This window comes from Scomber japonicus, chromosome 18 (genome assembly GCF_027409825.1).
Source record: "Scomber japonicus isolate fScoJap1 chromosome 18, fScoJap1.pri, whole genome shotgun sequence".
NCBI classification, from domain to species: Eukaryota; Metazoa; Chordata; class Actinopteri; order Scombriformes; family Scombridae; genus Scomber; species Scomber japonicus.
This window is the reverse complement of record NC_070595.1, coordinates 31,357,961-31,370,426: the sequence shown is the minus strand read 5'-3', so window position 1 is coordinate 31,370,426 and position 12,466 is coordinate 31,357,961.

Below are 12,466 nucleotides of genomic sequence, written 5' to 3'. Positions count from 1 at the left end.
GGGTTGGAGGGGGGGTGGAGGGTTGGGGAGTGGGGGGGGTGAAGGTTTGGAGGGGGGGTGATGGGTGATGGGAAATTTCCCAATATCAAAATTCTGCTTCAGACATCAGTTTCATTTTCCAAGATGAAGCCTCGAAGTTCAGATAAAAGAGCTCCAGCAGCACCTCAGAGACCAGAATCAAGACCAGACCAGCCAGAGTCAAGACCAGCAGGACCAGACCAGCCAGAGCCAGGACCAGACCAGCCAGAGTCAAGACCAGCAGGACCAGACCAGCCAGAGTCAGGACCAGACCAGCCAGAGTCAAGACCAGCAGGACCAGAGTCAAGACCAGCAGGACCAGAGTCAGGACCAGACCAGCCAGAGTCAGGACCAGACCAGCCAGAGTCAAGACCGGATCAACCAGAGTCAGGACCAGCAGGACCAGCTGAGCCTCCATCGGCCCGTCAGTGAGTGAGAACCCTAACTCTTTAACTTCATCGTGGTTGCTACGGCAACAGTTAAAGTTATTCTGAACCTTCCTGATCACTTTATAAACCTGCCCGAACCCACGATGAGACATTTACAAGTTTAGTTGTAGTTTCATAGATTTATAAAATATATTTTATATTAATCTTTAATCTTTAATCTTTAATCTTTAATCTTTATTCTGCTTTTCTGTTGTTTCATGTGTTTTAAATAAAGTTCAGAGAGTTTGAATCAGCGTGAAGCAGCTCGACAGAGTTTCATTTATCATATATAATATATAAATGTGTATATGTATATTATATATAGGTATATAATATAATATAAATGTATGTACAGGCTGCAGAGGAGAGGAGAGTGGAGGTTAGAGTCATATTTCCTCAGCGTGCTGGAGGCTGCTAGGTTTCGTTTCAGGTTCAGGTTCAGGTTCAGGTTGAGGGTTCGAGTCCTGACTCAGACGCTTCGAGCTGCTTCTCACTTTTAGTCATTTTCAGCCTCGTTGGCTTCGGTGAGGCGAACGGAAACTATCAGCCTGCCGCTGCTCGTCCACTCCGAGACGCTTCGGGCCGTGACGAATATTTCCATCTGACGTCGAGACGCTTCGTATCGGAATCTGGAAACCGATCGGAAAGAACGTCGGAAAGAACATCGTATTAATACGATGTTACGTCAGCGCGGCAAATTAATGACTTTATGGAAACAATGAAAACCCTTTACTGCAGTAGAAGTACTACTACTAGAGTACTAATACTACGTTACAAGTACTGCAGTATTATAGTGATGTAGTATGCAGTATTACAGTAAAAGTACTGCAGTATTATAGTGATGTAGTATGCAGTATTACAGTAAAAGTACTGCAGTATTATAGTGATGTAGTATGCAGTATTACAGTAAAAGTACTGCAGTATTATGAGTGATGTAGTATGCAGTATTACAGTAAAAGTACTGCAGTATTATAGTGATGTAGTATGCAGTATTACAGTAAAAGTACTGCAGTATTATAGTGATGTAGTATGTAGTATTACAGTAAAAGTACTGTAGTATTATAGTGATGTAGTATGCAGTATTACAGTAAAAGTATTGCAGTATTATAGTAAAAGTACTGCAGTATTATAGTAAAGTACTGCAGTATTAAAGTACTGCAGTATTATAGTGATGTAGTATGCAGTATTACAGTAAAAGTACTGCAGTATTATAGTGATGTAGTATGCAGTATTACAGTAAAAGTATTGCAGTATTATAGTAAAGTACTGCAGTATTAAAGTACTGCAGTATTACAGTAAAAGTACTGCAGTATTACAGTAAAAGTACTGCAGTATTATAGTGATGTAGTATGCAGTATTACAGTAAAAGTACTGCAGTATTATAGTGATGTAGTATGCAGTATTACAGTAAAAGTACTGCAGTATTATAGTACTGCAGTATTACAGTAAAAGTACTACAGTATTAAAGTACTGCAGTATTACAGTAAAAGTACTGCAGTATTAAACTCCAGACAAAGGGAACCTGTAATCGTGGACCTGACTGAACCTGCCGTGACTCAGCTGGCGGCGGTCCTGGTCCTGGTCCAGGTCTCTGTGGTTGAGTGGATGAGTCACACAGGTAGATGGCCTCTGATTGGCTGATGTGTCCTAACTGCCAGCCAATCGGCTGCTCTCTGTTCCAGGTTACCTGAACATACCTGAAGCTGCCGTCTCACTCGGCTCACCTGAAGCAGCTCAGACCAGAACCAGAACCAGAACCGGAACCATGAGCTCTCCACGGCTGCTGCTCCTCTTCCTGCAGCTCTGCAGCCTCCAGCTGATGCTTGTTGCCATGCCGACCTGCCGCCTCGACGGGCACATCACCGAGATAGCCCACGACCATCTGAGAAACGTGGTAGGACCCTGACCTCCTGACCTTTGACCTCCTGACCTTTGACCTCCTGACCTTTGACCTCCTGACCGCTAGCAGGATGTTTAAAACCTCATTTTATATTTTATATTTTATATTTTATATTTTCGTGTTTTCATGGAAAAGTTTCACTGAGATAATTTTTGAGTTCAAACGTGAAGTTTAAAGTTTATCAGCCTTAAATATTCCTGTTAGACCTTCATCACCTTCATCACCTTCATCACCTTCATCACCTTCATCACCTTCATCACCTCAGCTCTAACGCTATAATATATATAATAATTATATAATATAATAATAATATAATAATAATAACTCTACATAATGTTCTGAATGAGTTGGATCCCAACATGAAGCTGCTGCTGGAAACATGTAAAAGTTGATGTGAAGCTAAAATGAGTCAAATCTTCATCTTCTATGTTTCAGAGTTTCAGTGTTTTTACTAGCAAAGTCTTTTTGTTCCTATACTTCCACCACAGAGAAATATATATACCAGTATATACTATATACTATATATACTATATACACTATATACACTATATATATATATATATATATATATATATATATATATATATATATATATATATACTATACTTCCACCACAGAGAAACATATATATACACTATATACTATATATATATACTATACTACAGAGAAACAGGAAACACTAAGAGGGAATCTGATGCTATAGTTACTATGGTAACCATAGTAACTATAATAACTCACACTGATGAAGATCTATAGAAGCTGATCAGAGACTTTACATGACTGAGAACTTTGGGAACATTGGGAACACTGGGAACTCTAGGAACACTGGGAACATTGGGAACTCTAGGAACACTGAGAACATTGGGAACACTGGGAACTCTAGGAACATTGGGAACACTGGGAACTCTAGGAACATTGGGAACATTGGGAACTCTAGGAACACTGGGAACATTGGGAACTCTAGGAACATTGGGAACTCTAGGAACACTGGGAACATTGGGAACTCTGGGAACATTGGGAACATTGGGAACTCTAGGAACACTGGGAACATTGGGAACTCTAGGAACATTGGGAACTCTAGGAACACTGGGAACATTGGGAACTCTAGGAACACTGAGAACATTGGGAACTCTAGGAACATTGGGAACTCTAGGAACACTGGGAACATTGGGAACTCTAGGAACATTGGGAACTCTAGGAACACTGGGAACATTGGGAACTCTGGGAACATTGGGAACACTGGGAACTCTGGGAACATTGGGAACATTGGGAACATTGGGAACACTGGGAGCACTGGGAACATTGGGAACACTGGGAACATTGGGAACACTGGGAACATTGGGATCACTAGGAACATTGGGAACATTGGGAACACTGGGAACATTGGAAACATTGGGAACATTGGGAGCACTAGGAACATTGGGAACATTGGGAACATTGGGTACACTGGGAACATTGGGAGCACTAGGAACATTGGGAGCACTAGGAACATTGGGAACATTGGGAACATTGGGAACATTGGGAACACTGGGAGCACTGGGAACATTGGGAACACTGGGAACATTGGGAACACTGGGAACACTGGGAGCACTGGGAACATTGGGAACATTGGGAACACTGGGAACATTGGGAACTCTAGGAACACTGGGAACATTGGGAACACTGGGAACATTGGGAACATTGGGAACATTGGGAACATTGGGAACACTGGGAGCACTGGGAACATTGGGAACACTGGGAACATTGGGAACACTGGGAACATTGGGAACATTGGGAACATTGGGAACACTGGGAGCACTGGGAACATTGGGAACACTGGGAACATTGGGAACACTGGGAACACTGGGAGCACTGGGAACATTGGGAACACTGGGAACACTGGGAGCACTAGGAACATTGGGAACATTGGGAACACTGGGAGCACTAGGAACACTGGGAACATTGGGAACATTGGGAACATTGGGAACACTGGGAACACATGACACTGTAACTTGACTGTGTGTTGAACTACTTCCTGTCTGCAGGCGGAACCATTTCCTGTCGCCTGCCTGCCGTTCAACGCCAACATCTCCTTCCCAGTCTCCGCCTTCCCCGCTGCCACAGCCAATCAGGTAACCCTCTGACCTCACCTGAGCCTCCCAGCCAATCAGAGAGCTGCTTGTTAGGTATAAACTCTGACCTGTGATTGGTTCCCTGCAGTGCCGCCGAGCATTATGGGTAGTCCACGAGTCCCTGAACAAGACGTTCGATCTGTTGGTCAAGAACCTCGAAGAACCCGAGACGGAGGACCGGGTCCACTGGAAGGAACCGCACCGGGGAAACTTCATGAACCTGCAGTACCAGCTGTTGGGGCAGGGCAGCTGTGTGAGTCCTTCAGTCTGTGTTAGAGCTTTCAGTTAGAGCTCATGGTCTTCCTCCTGTGTGTTAGAGCTTTCAGTTAGAGCTCATGGTCTTCCTCCTGTGTGTTAGAGCTTTCAGTTAGAGCTCATGGTCTTCCTCCTGTGTGTTAGAGCTTTCAGTAAGAACTCATGGTCTTCCTCCTGTGTGTTAGAGCTTTCAGTTAGGACTCATGGTCTTCCTCCTGTGTGTTAGAGCTTTCAGTAAGAACTCATGGTCTTCCTCTTCCTCCTGTGTGTTAGAGCTTTCAGTAAGAACTCATGGTCTTCCTCCTGTGTGTTAGAGCTTTCAGTTAGAGCTCATGGTCTTCCTCCTGTGTGTTAGAGCTTTCAGTAAGAACTCATGGTCTTCCTCTTCCTCCTGTGTGTTAGAGCTTTCAGTAAGAACTCATGGTCTTCCTCCTGTGTGTTAGAGCTTTCAGTAAGAACTCATGGTCTTCCTCCTGTGTGTTAGAGCTTTCAGTAAGGACTCATGGTCTTCCTCTTGTGTGTTAGAGCTTTCAGTTAGGACTCATGGTCTTCCTCCTGTGTGTTAGAGCTTTCAGTAAGGACTCATGGTCTTCTTCTTGTGTCTGCAGCTGTCGGGCTTCGACTCTTCAGGACTTTTATCTTCGTACTTCAGCAACGTGACGGCCGTCATCCAGCAGGTAAACTCACGATGGTCAAAAGCACAGGCATCATTTTTAGAATAAGGTTACTTTGAGTGTAAATTAAACATGAGGAGAAAAACTCATTATATATTCATATATTTATACAGAATATTATATAAACATTTAAGTCTCTCTCAGAGCTCGGTTCTCTTTGAGGGTTCTTCCTGTTAAAGGTTCTCCTGCTGCTCTGTGAGAACCTCGGTTCTTTAAACCTACAGATGACTAAAGACAGATAGATTGATTCAGTTAATATCTTTAATCATATAAAATGACTATAAATGTCTCATGATGTACTATTGGACAGTGTGTCTGTCAGTCAGACTGTGTAGACCAATCAGAACTAAGGGGCGTGTCTATGTGTGTGTCACTCAGGATAGCGCGGTCTGTGGTTGGCTAGCGCTGAGGAGAGATCTGCTCTGGGTCCTACAGTCCGCCCTGCAGAATCACCGCAGGTGTTTCAACTGGAGGCGGTGATGACGTCAGGAGCCACGCCCACTGATGCCCGGGCCACGCCCACTGATGCCCGGGCCACACCCACTCATGCCCGGGGCCACGCCCACTGACGTCACTGATTATTACGATCTATTAACTCAGTGAACTTTTTTATTTGTATCTCTTTAATTTATTTACATTCAGACTGTATTTGCTTCAATATTTATATTTTTAATATATTTATATTTTTAATGTATTTATATTTTTGTATGTTTCTATATAATAATAATTTATATGATATTTATAATAATTTATACTTTATATGTTATATACCCCCTCCCCTTTTATAGTTTTTATAAACTGAATCATGGTCAAAATAATTTGGCTTTTTAAAAACATGTTTTTACAAAGTAAATTAATTAAAAATATAAAATGTATAAATTTGCTGATCCTGTAAAACCTGTCGTAAGTAAATTAAAGTATTCTTTGCATTCAGACGCTTGTGTCTTCATGTGATTGGACGACTGTCTCCAATGGCAGCTGTTGATTGGTGGGGGGCAGTTTGGTGGTGGGGGGCAGTTTGATGGTGGGGGGCAGTTTGGTGGTGGGGGCAGTTTGATGGTGGGGGGCAGTTTGGTGGTGGTGAGGGGGGTCAAACCTCAGCCAGAAATTCAAACCCACCAAAGAAGAAGTCTCCTAAACATTTAGACCTGCAGACCTCCGAAGACTCTCTGCTCAGGGTCTCCTGGGTCTCCAAGTTAGCATTCTACAAGCTAACACAAGTTAGCATTCTACAAGCTAACACAAGCTACAAGCTAACACAAGAACCTTCTCCGTTATGGTTGGTGACCTGTCCTCTTCCAGTGCTCCTCTCTCCTGTGGAGTCCCACAAGGATCTATTCTTGGCCCTATCCTCTTCTCATTGTACATGCTACCACTTGGGTCAATTATAGCCAGGCACAACCTCTCTTTCCACTGTTATGCAGACGATTTACAAATCTATCTGCCAGTGAAGCCAAATAGTAACAGTGCACAATTTTCTTTGCTTGACTGTATCGCTGATATTAAGCAGTGGTTGGCCCGAAATTTTCTTCACTTAAATGAGGATAAAACTGAATGTATTGTGTTTGGGGATACTGTGACGGCTGGCTTTGGCACCTTGTCTTCAAAGTTCAGTTCAACTGTCAGAAATTTGGGAGTGACCTTCGACAGTTATCTAAGGTTTGACAAACAAATCAACAATGTTGTCAGGACTAGCTTCTTCCAGTTGCGCCTCCTGGCCAAAGTTAAAATGTTTTTAAGCCGTCACGACCTTGAGATAGCCATTCATGCCCTAATAAGTTCCAGGTTAGACTATTGTAATGCACTTTATGTCGGCGTCTCCCAGTCTTCCCTCAGTCGCCTCCAACTTGTGCAAAATGCTGCTGCCCGTCTTTTAACTAACACTAACAGACGTGTGCACATCACTCCTGTTCTTAACTCCCTCCATTGGCTTCCTGTCTTTTATAGAATTGATTTTAAACTTTTAATGTTTGTTTTTAAAGCTCTTAACGGCCTCGCCCCACCGTATTTATCTGAGCTTTTAACTGTCCGTAATCCTGGTAGAGCTCTGAGATCAACAAACCAACTCATGCTGGAACTGCCCAGGTCAAAGTATAAGCATTGGGAGTAACCGAGCCTTTTCTGTCGCTGCCCCCAGGCTCTGGAATAAGCTCCCCGTCGAGATGCATACTATTACTGACCTGGGCCTCTTCAAGTCCAGTCGCGTTAATATGCTTTGATCTGAACCACTGTATTGTAGCTGTGGCGGTATGTTTAGGGTCCTGCTGGGTTAGGGTCCGTCAGGTTTTCCTCCAGGATTTCTCTGTATTTAGCTCCATCCATCAACTCTGACCAGCTTCCCTGCTGCAGCACGATGCCACCATGGTTCCCTGTGTTCAGGTTGATGTGCAGTGTTTCTGCCACGCACAGCGTTTAGCATGTAGGCCAAAAAGTTCAATTTTGGTCTCATCTGAGCAGAGCACCCTTCCTACAGGACTTCTTATTGCTTTCAACAATAAAAGCCAGATCTGTGGAGTACACGACTAATACTGGTCCTGTGGACAGATTCTCCCACCTGAGCTGTGGATCTCTGCAGCTCCTCCAGAGATGCCACGGGTCGGTTTAGGAGGACGGCCAGGACTTGGTAGGTTTTCCATTTTCAGATGATGGATTGAACAATGCTCCGTGAGATGTTCAAAGCTTGGGAAATGTTTTTATAACCTCACCCTGCTTTAAACTTCTCCACAACTTTATCCCTGAGCTGTCTGGTGTGTTTGTTCACCAGCTTCTCCAACAAACCTCGGAGGCCTTCTCAGAACAGCCGTATTTATACTGAGGTTACACACAGGTGGACTCTATTTACTGATTAGGTGACTCCTGAAGGCAGGTTGGTTGGACTGGGTTTTATTTAGGGGGCTCAATACATAAGTACACTTTTCAGATTTTTATTTGTAAAACATCTTGACCGTGATCATTGTCCTTAGTGTTGGTCTATCACATGAAATCACAATAAAATACATTTAAGTTTGTAACGTGACAAAAAGTTCAAGCGGTACGAAAACCTGAGTTACTTTTCTCTTGTTTTCATTGGTTGTTTGTTCCAGCAGCTGCTTCATGTTTAATATTCACTCAGATAACTCAACACTGCTTCATGTTTAATATCCACTCAGATAACTCAACACTGCTTCATGTTTAATATCCACTCAGATAACTCAACACTGCTTCATGTTTAATATCCACTCAGATAACTCAACACTGCTTCATGTTTAATATCCACTCAGATAACTCAACACTGCTTCATGTTTAATATCCTCTCAGATAACTCAGATAAGTCAACACTGCCTTTGAACAGCTTTGAAGCAACACGGTGGACCTGATCTGCTGCTCTGTGTAATCTCTGTTCTGACTGCAGGGTCAGTCTAATATCATCTAATGTCACATTTTAAATATCTGGGAGTTACTAAGAAACCCATAAAGCAGGTCTGTAACACTGTTAAATTCAATTTAAGAAACTTCAGACACTGAATCTGCTTCCCCTAGATGATATAAATGATATATGATGCATGGGTTAGGGTTACATACACATGTTGCATTCTGCAGGTTGGTCACAAACTGGAAAAGCAACTCTTGCTGCTAACCCTAACCCTCAAGTCACCATCACTGCTCCTAACCCTAACCCATCATTCAAAAGCACAAACTTCTGAACATTTAGTGAGTCTTGCTGATGTTAGTTTAGTGTGTAGAGTAATTCATAGTCTGGCTGCTCCTCCGTTAAAGGAGGTGAGGGTTAGGGTTAGCTGCTCCTCCGTTAAAGGAGGTGAGGGTTAGCTGCTCCTCCGTTAAAGAGGTGAGGGTTAGGGTTAGCTGCTCCTCCGTTAAAGGAGGTGAGGGCTAGGGTTAGCTGCTCCTCCGTTAAAGAGGTGAGGGTTAGGGTTAGCTGCTCCTCCGTTAAAGGAGGTGAGGGTTAGGGTTAGCTGCTCCTCCGTTAAAGGAGGTGAGGGTTAGGGTTAGCTGCTCCTCCGTTAAAGGAGGTGAGGGTTAGGGTTAGCTGCTCCTCCGTTAAAGGAGGTGAGGGTTAGGGTTAGCTGCTCCTCCGTTAAAGGAGGTGAGGGTTAGGGTTAGCTGCTCCTCCGTTAAAGGAGGTGAGGGTTAGGGTTAGCTGCTCCTCCGTTAAAGAGGTGAGGGTTAGGGTTAGCTGCTCCTCCGTTAAAGAGGTGAGGGTTAGGGTTAGCTGCTCCTCCGTTAAAGGAGGTGAGGGTTAGGGTTAGCTGCTCCTCCGTTAAAGGAGGTGAGGGTTAGGGTTAGCTGCTCCTCCGTTAAAGGAGGTGAGGGTTAGGGTTAGCTGCTCCTCCGTTAAAGGAGGTGAGGGTTAGGGTTAGGGTTAGCTGCTACAGATGAGCTGAGGGCCGTGAGCCTGCTCTGCTTTAAGAGGATCGACCTGTTTGCTCTCAGACTGTTGATGTGTGACTCTATCAATGCGTGATTGTTACCTGCTGGATTTGGCCCAGTGTTTTCATGTGTTTACGCGTTTCACTGCAATAAACTCTGATCATTAATGAGTCAGTCAGGTCGGGTATTATTTTAACTTTCCTAAATTAAGAGTATAAACAGAGTGAGTCAGTCAGTCTGCAGTGACTCAGTGTGCAGAGCGCGGTGACTCACACACAGCTGGGTAATAAATCCTCTCATTAAGGTTTTAACCTGACACTTTAGTTTCACTTCATTTAACTCTTACTACTGATTCTGGGTTAGGGTTAGAGGGTTAGAGGGTTAGAGCTGTAAAACACAGCAAAACATTTATTTGATCTGGACTCCTCCTGATGTGACCCTCAGTACAGAAACATGCCAATAAAATGCTTTTTTTATTTTTATGAAGCTGATTCAGATTTATAATATGCAAATATTATAAACATATTATAAATGACCTTTGACCTGATTTCATTTTATCTTTTTAATTCTTAAATCAGCATTAAAACATTTTCTTCATGTTCTATAAAATGTTCCTGGATCATAAAACAGTGAATTCTTATTATTCATCTTCTCTTTGTTCAGTGTTCACCGTCTCGCTCCGGATGAGTAAACCATGAGATGAAGGGTGTGTCTCATCGTATGTTAACACCTGCTGACTAACTTTTGACCTGATTGTACTTTATGACTGATGCTCTGATGCTAGAATAAGATAATATATTATATATGTGACAGCTTCATTCATCTCACTGAGACAGAAACTCAACCACACACTTTGTGCTTCAGATGAATCAAACAAGAGTTTATGACCAGCTAGAAACAGGAAGTAAAGGGTTAAACATGTCACAGCTAGAAACAGGAAGTAAAGGGTTAATAGGGATTAATAAGGGTTAATAAAGGTTAATAAGGGTTAATAAAGGTTAATAAAGGGTTAATAAAGGTTAATAAAGGTTAATAAAGGGTTAATAAAGGTTAATAAAGGGTTAATAAAGGGTTAATAAAGGTTAATAAAGGGTTAATAAAGGGTTAATAAAGGTTAATAAAGGGTTAATAAAGGTTAATAAAGGGTTAATAAAGGTTAATAAAGGGTTAATAAAGGGTTAATAAAGGTTAATAAAGGTTAATAAAGGGTTAATAAAGGGTTAATGAAGGTTAATAAAGGGTTAATAAAGGTTAATAAAGGGTAATAAAGGGTTAATAATGGGTTAATAAAGGTTAATAAAGGTTAATAAGGGTTAATAAAGGTTAATAAAGGGTTAATAAAGGTTAATAAAGGGTTAATAAAGGGTTAATAAAGGGTAATAAAGGGTTAATAATGGGTTAATAAAGGTTAATAAAGGTTAATAAGGGTTAATAAAGGTTAATAAAGGTTAATAAGGGTTAATAAAGGGTTAATAAAGGTTAATAAAGGGTTATTAAAGGGTTAATAAAGGTTAATAAAGGGTTAATAAAGGGTTAATGAAGGTTAATAAAGGGTTAATAAAGGGTAATAAAGGTTAAAGGTTAATAAAGGTTAATAAAGGGTTAATAAAGGTTAATAAAGGTTAATAAAGGGTTAATAATGGTTAATAAAGGGTTAATAAAGGTTAATAAAGGGTTATTAAAGGGTTAATAAAGGTTAATAAAGGGTTAATAAAGGGTTAATAAAGGTTAATAAAGGTTAATAAAGGGTTAATAAAGGGTTAATGAAGGTTAATAAAGGGTTAATAAAGGTTAATAAAGGGTAATAAAGGGTTAATAATGGGTTAATAAAGGTTAATAAAGGTTAATAAGGGTTAATAAAGGTTAATAAAGGGTTAATAAAGGTTAATAAAGGGTTAATAAAGGGTTAATAAAGGGTAATAAAGGGTTAATAATGGGTTAATAAAGGTTAATAAAGGTTAATAAGGGTTAATAAAGGTTAATAAAGGTTAATAAGGGTTAATAAAGGGTTAATAAAGGTTAATAAAGGGTTATTAAAGGGTTAATAAAGGTTAATAAAGGGTTAATAAAGGGTTAATGAAGGTTAATAAAGGGTTAATAAAGGGTAATAAAGGTTAAAGGTTAATAAAGGTTAATAAAGGGTTAATAAAGGTTAATAAAGGTTAATAAAGGGTTAATAATGGTTAATAAAGGGTTAATAAAGGTTAATAAAGGGTTATTAAAGGGTTAATAAAGGTTAATAAAGGGTTAATAAAGGGTTAATGAAGGTTAATAAAGGGTTAATAAAGGGTAATAAAGGTTAAAGGTTAATAAAGGTTAATAAAGGGTTAATAAAGGTTAATAAAGGTTAATAAAGGGTTAATAAAGGTTAATAAAGGTTAATAAAGGGTTAATAAAGGGTAATAAAGGTTAATAAAGGGTTAATAAAGGTTAATAAAGGTTAATAAATGTTAATAAAGGGTAATAAAGGTTAAAGGTTAATAAAGGTTAATAAAGGGTTAATAAAGGTTAATAAAGGGTTAATAAAGGGTTAATGAAGGTTAATAAAGGGTTAATAAAGGGTAATAAAGGTTCAAGGTTAATAAAGGTTAATAAAGGTTAATAAAGGTTAATAAAGGGTTAATAAAGGGTTAATAAAGGTTAATAAAGGTTAATAAAGGGTTAATAAAGGGTAATAAAGGTTAATAAAGGGTAATAAAGGTTAATAAAGGT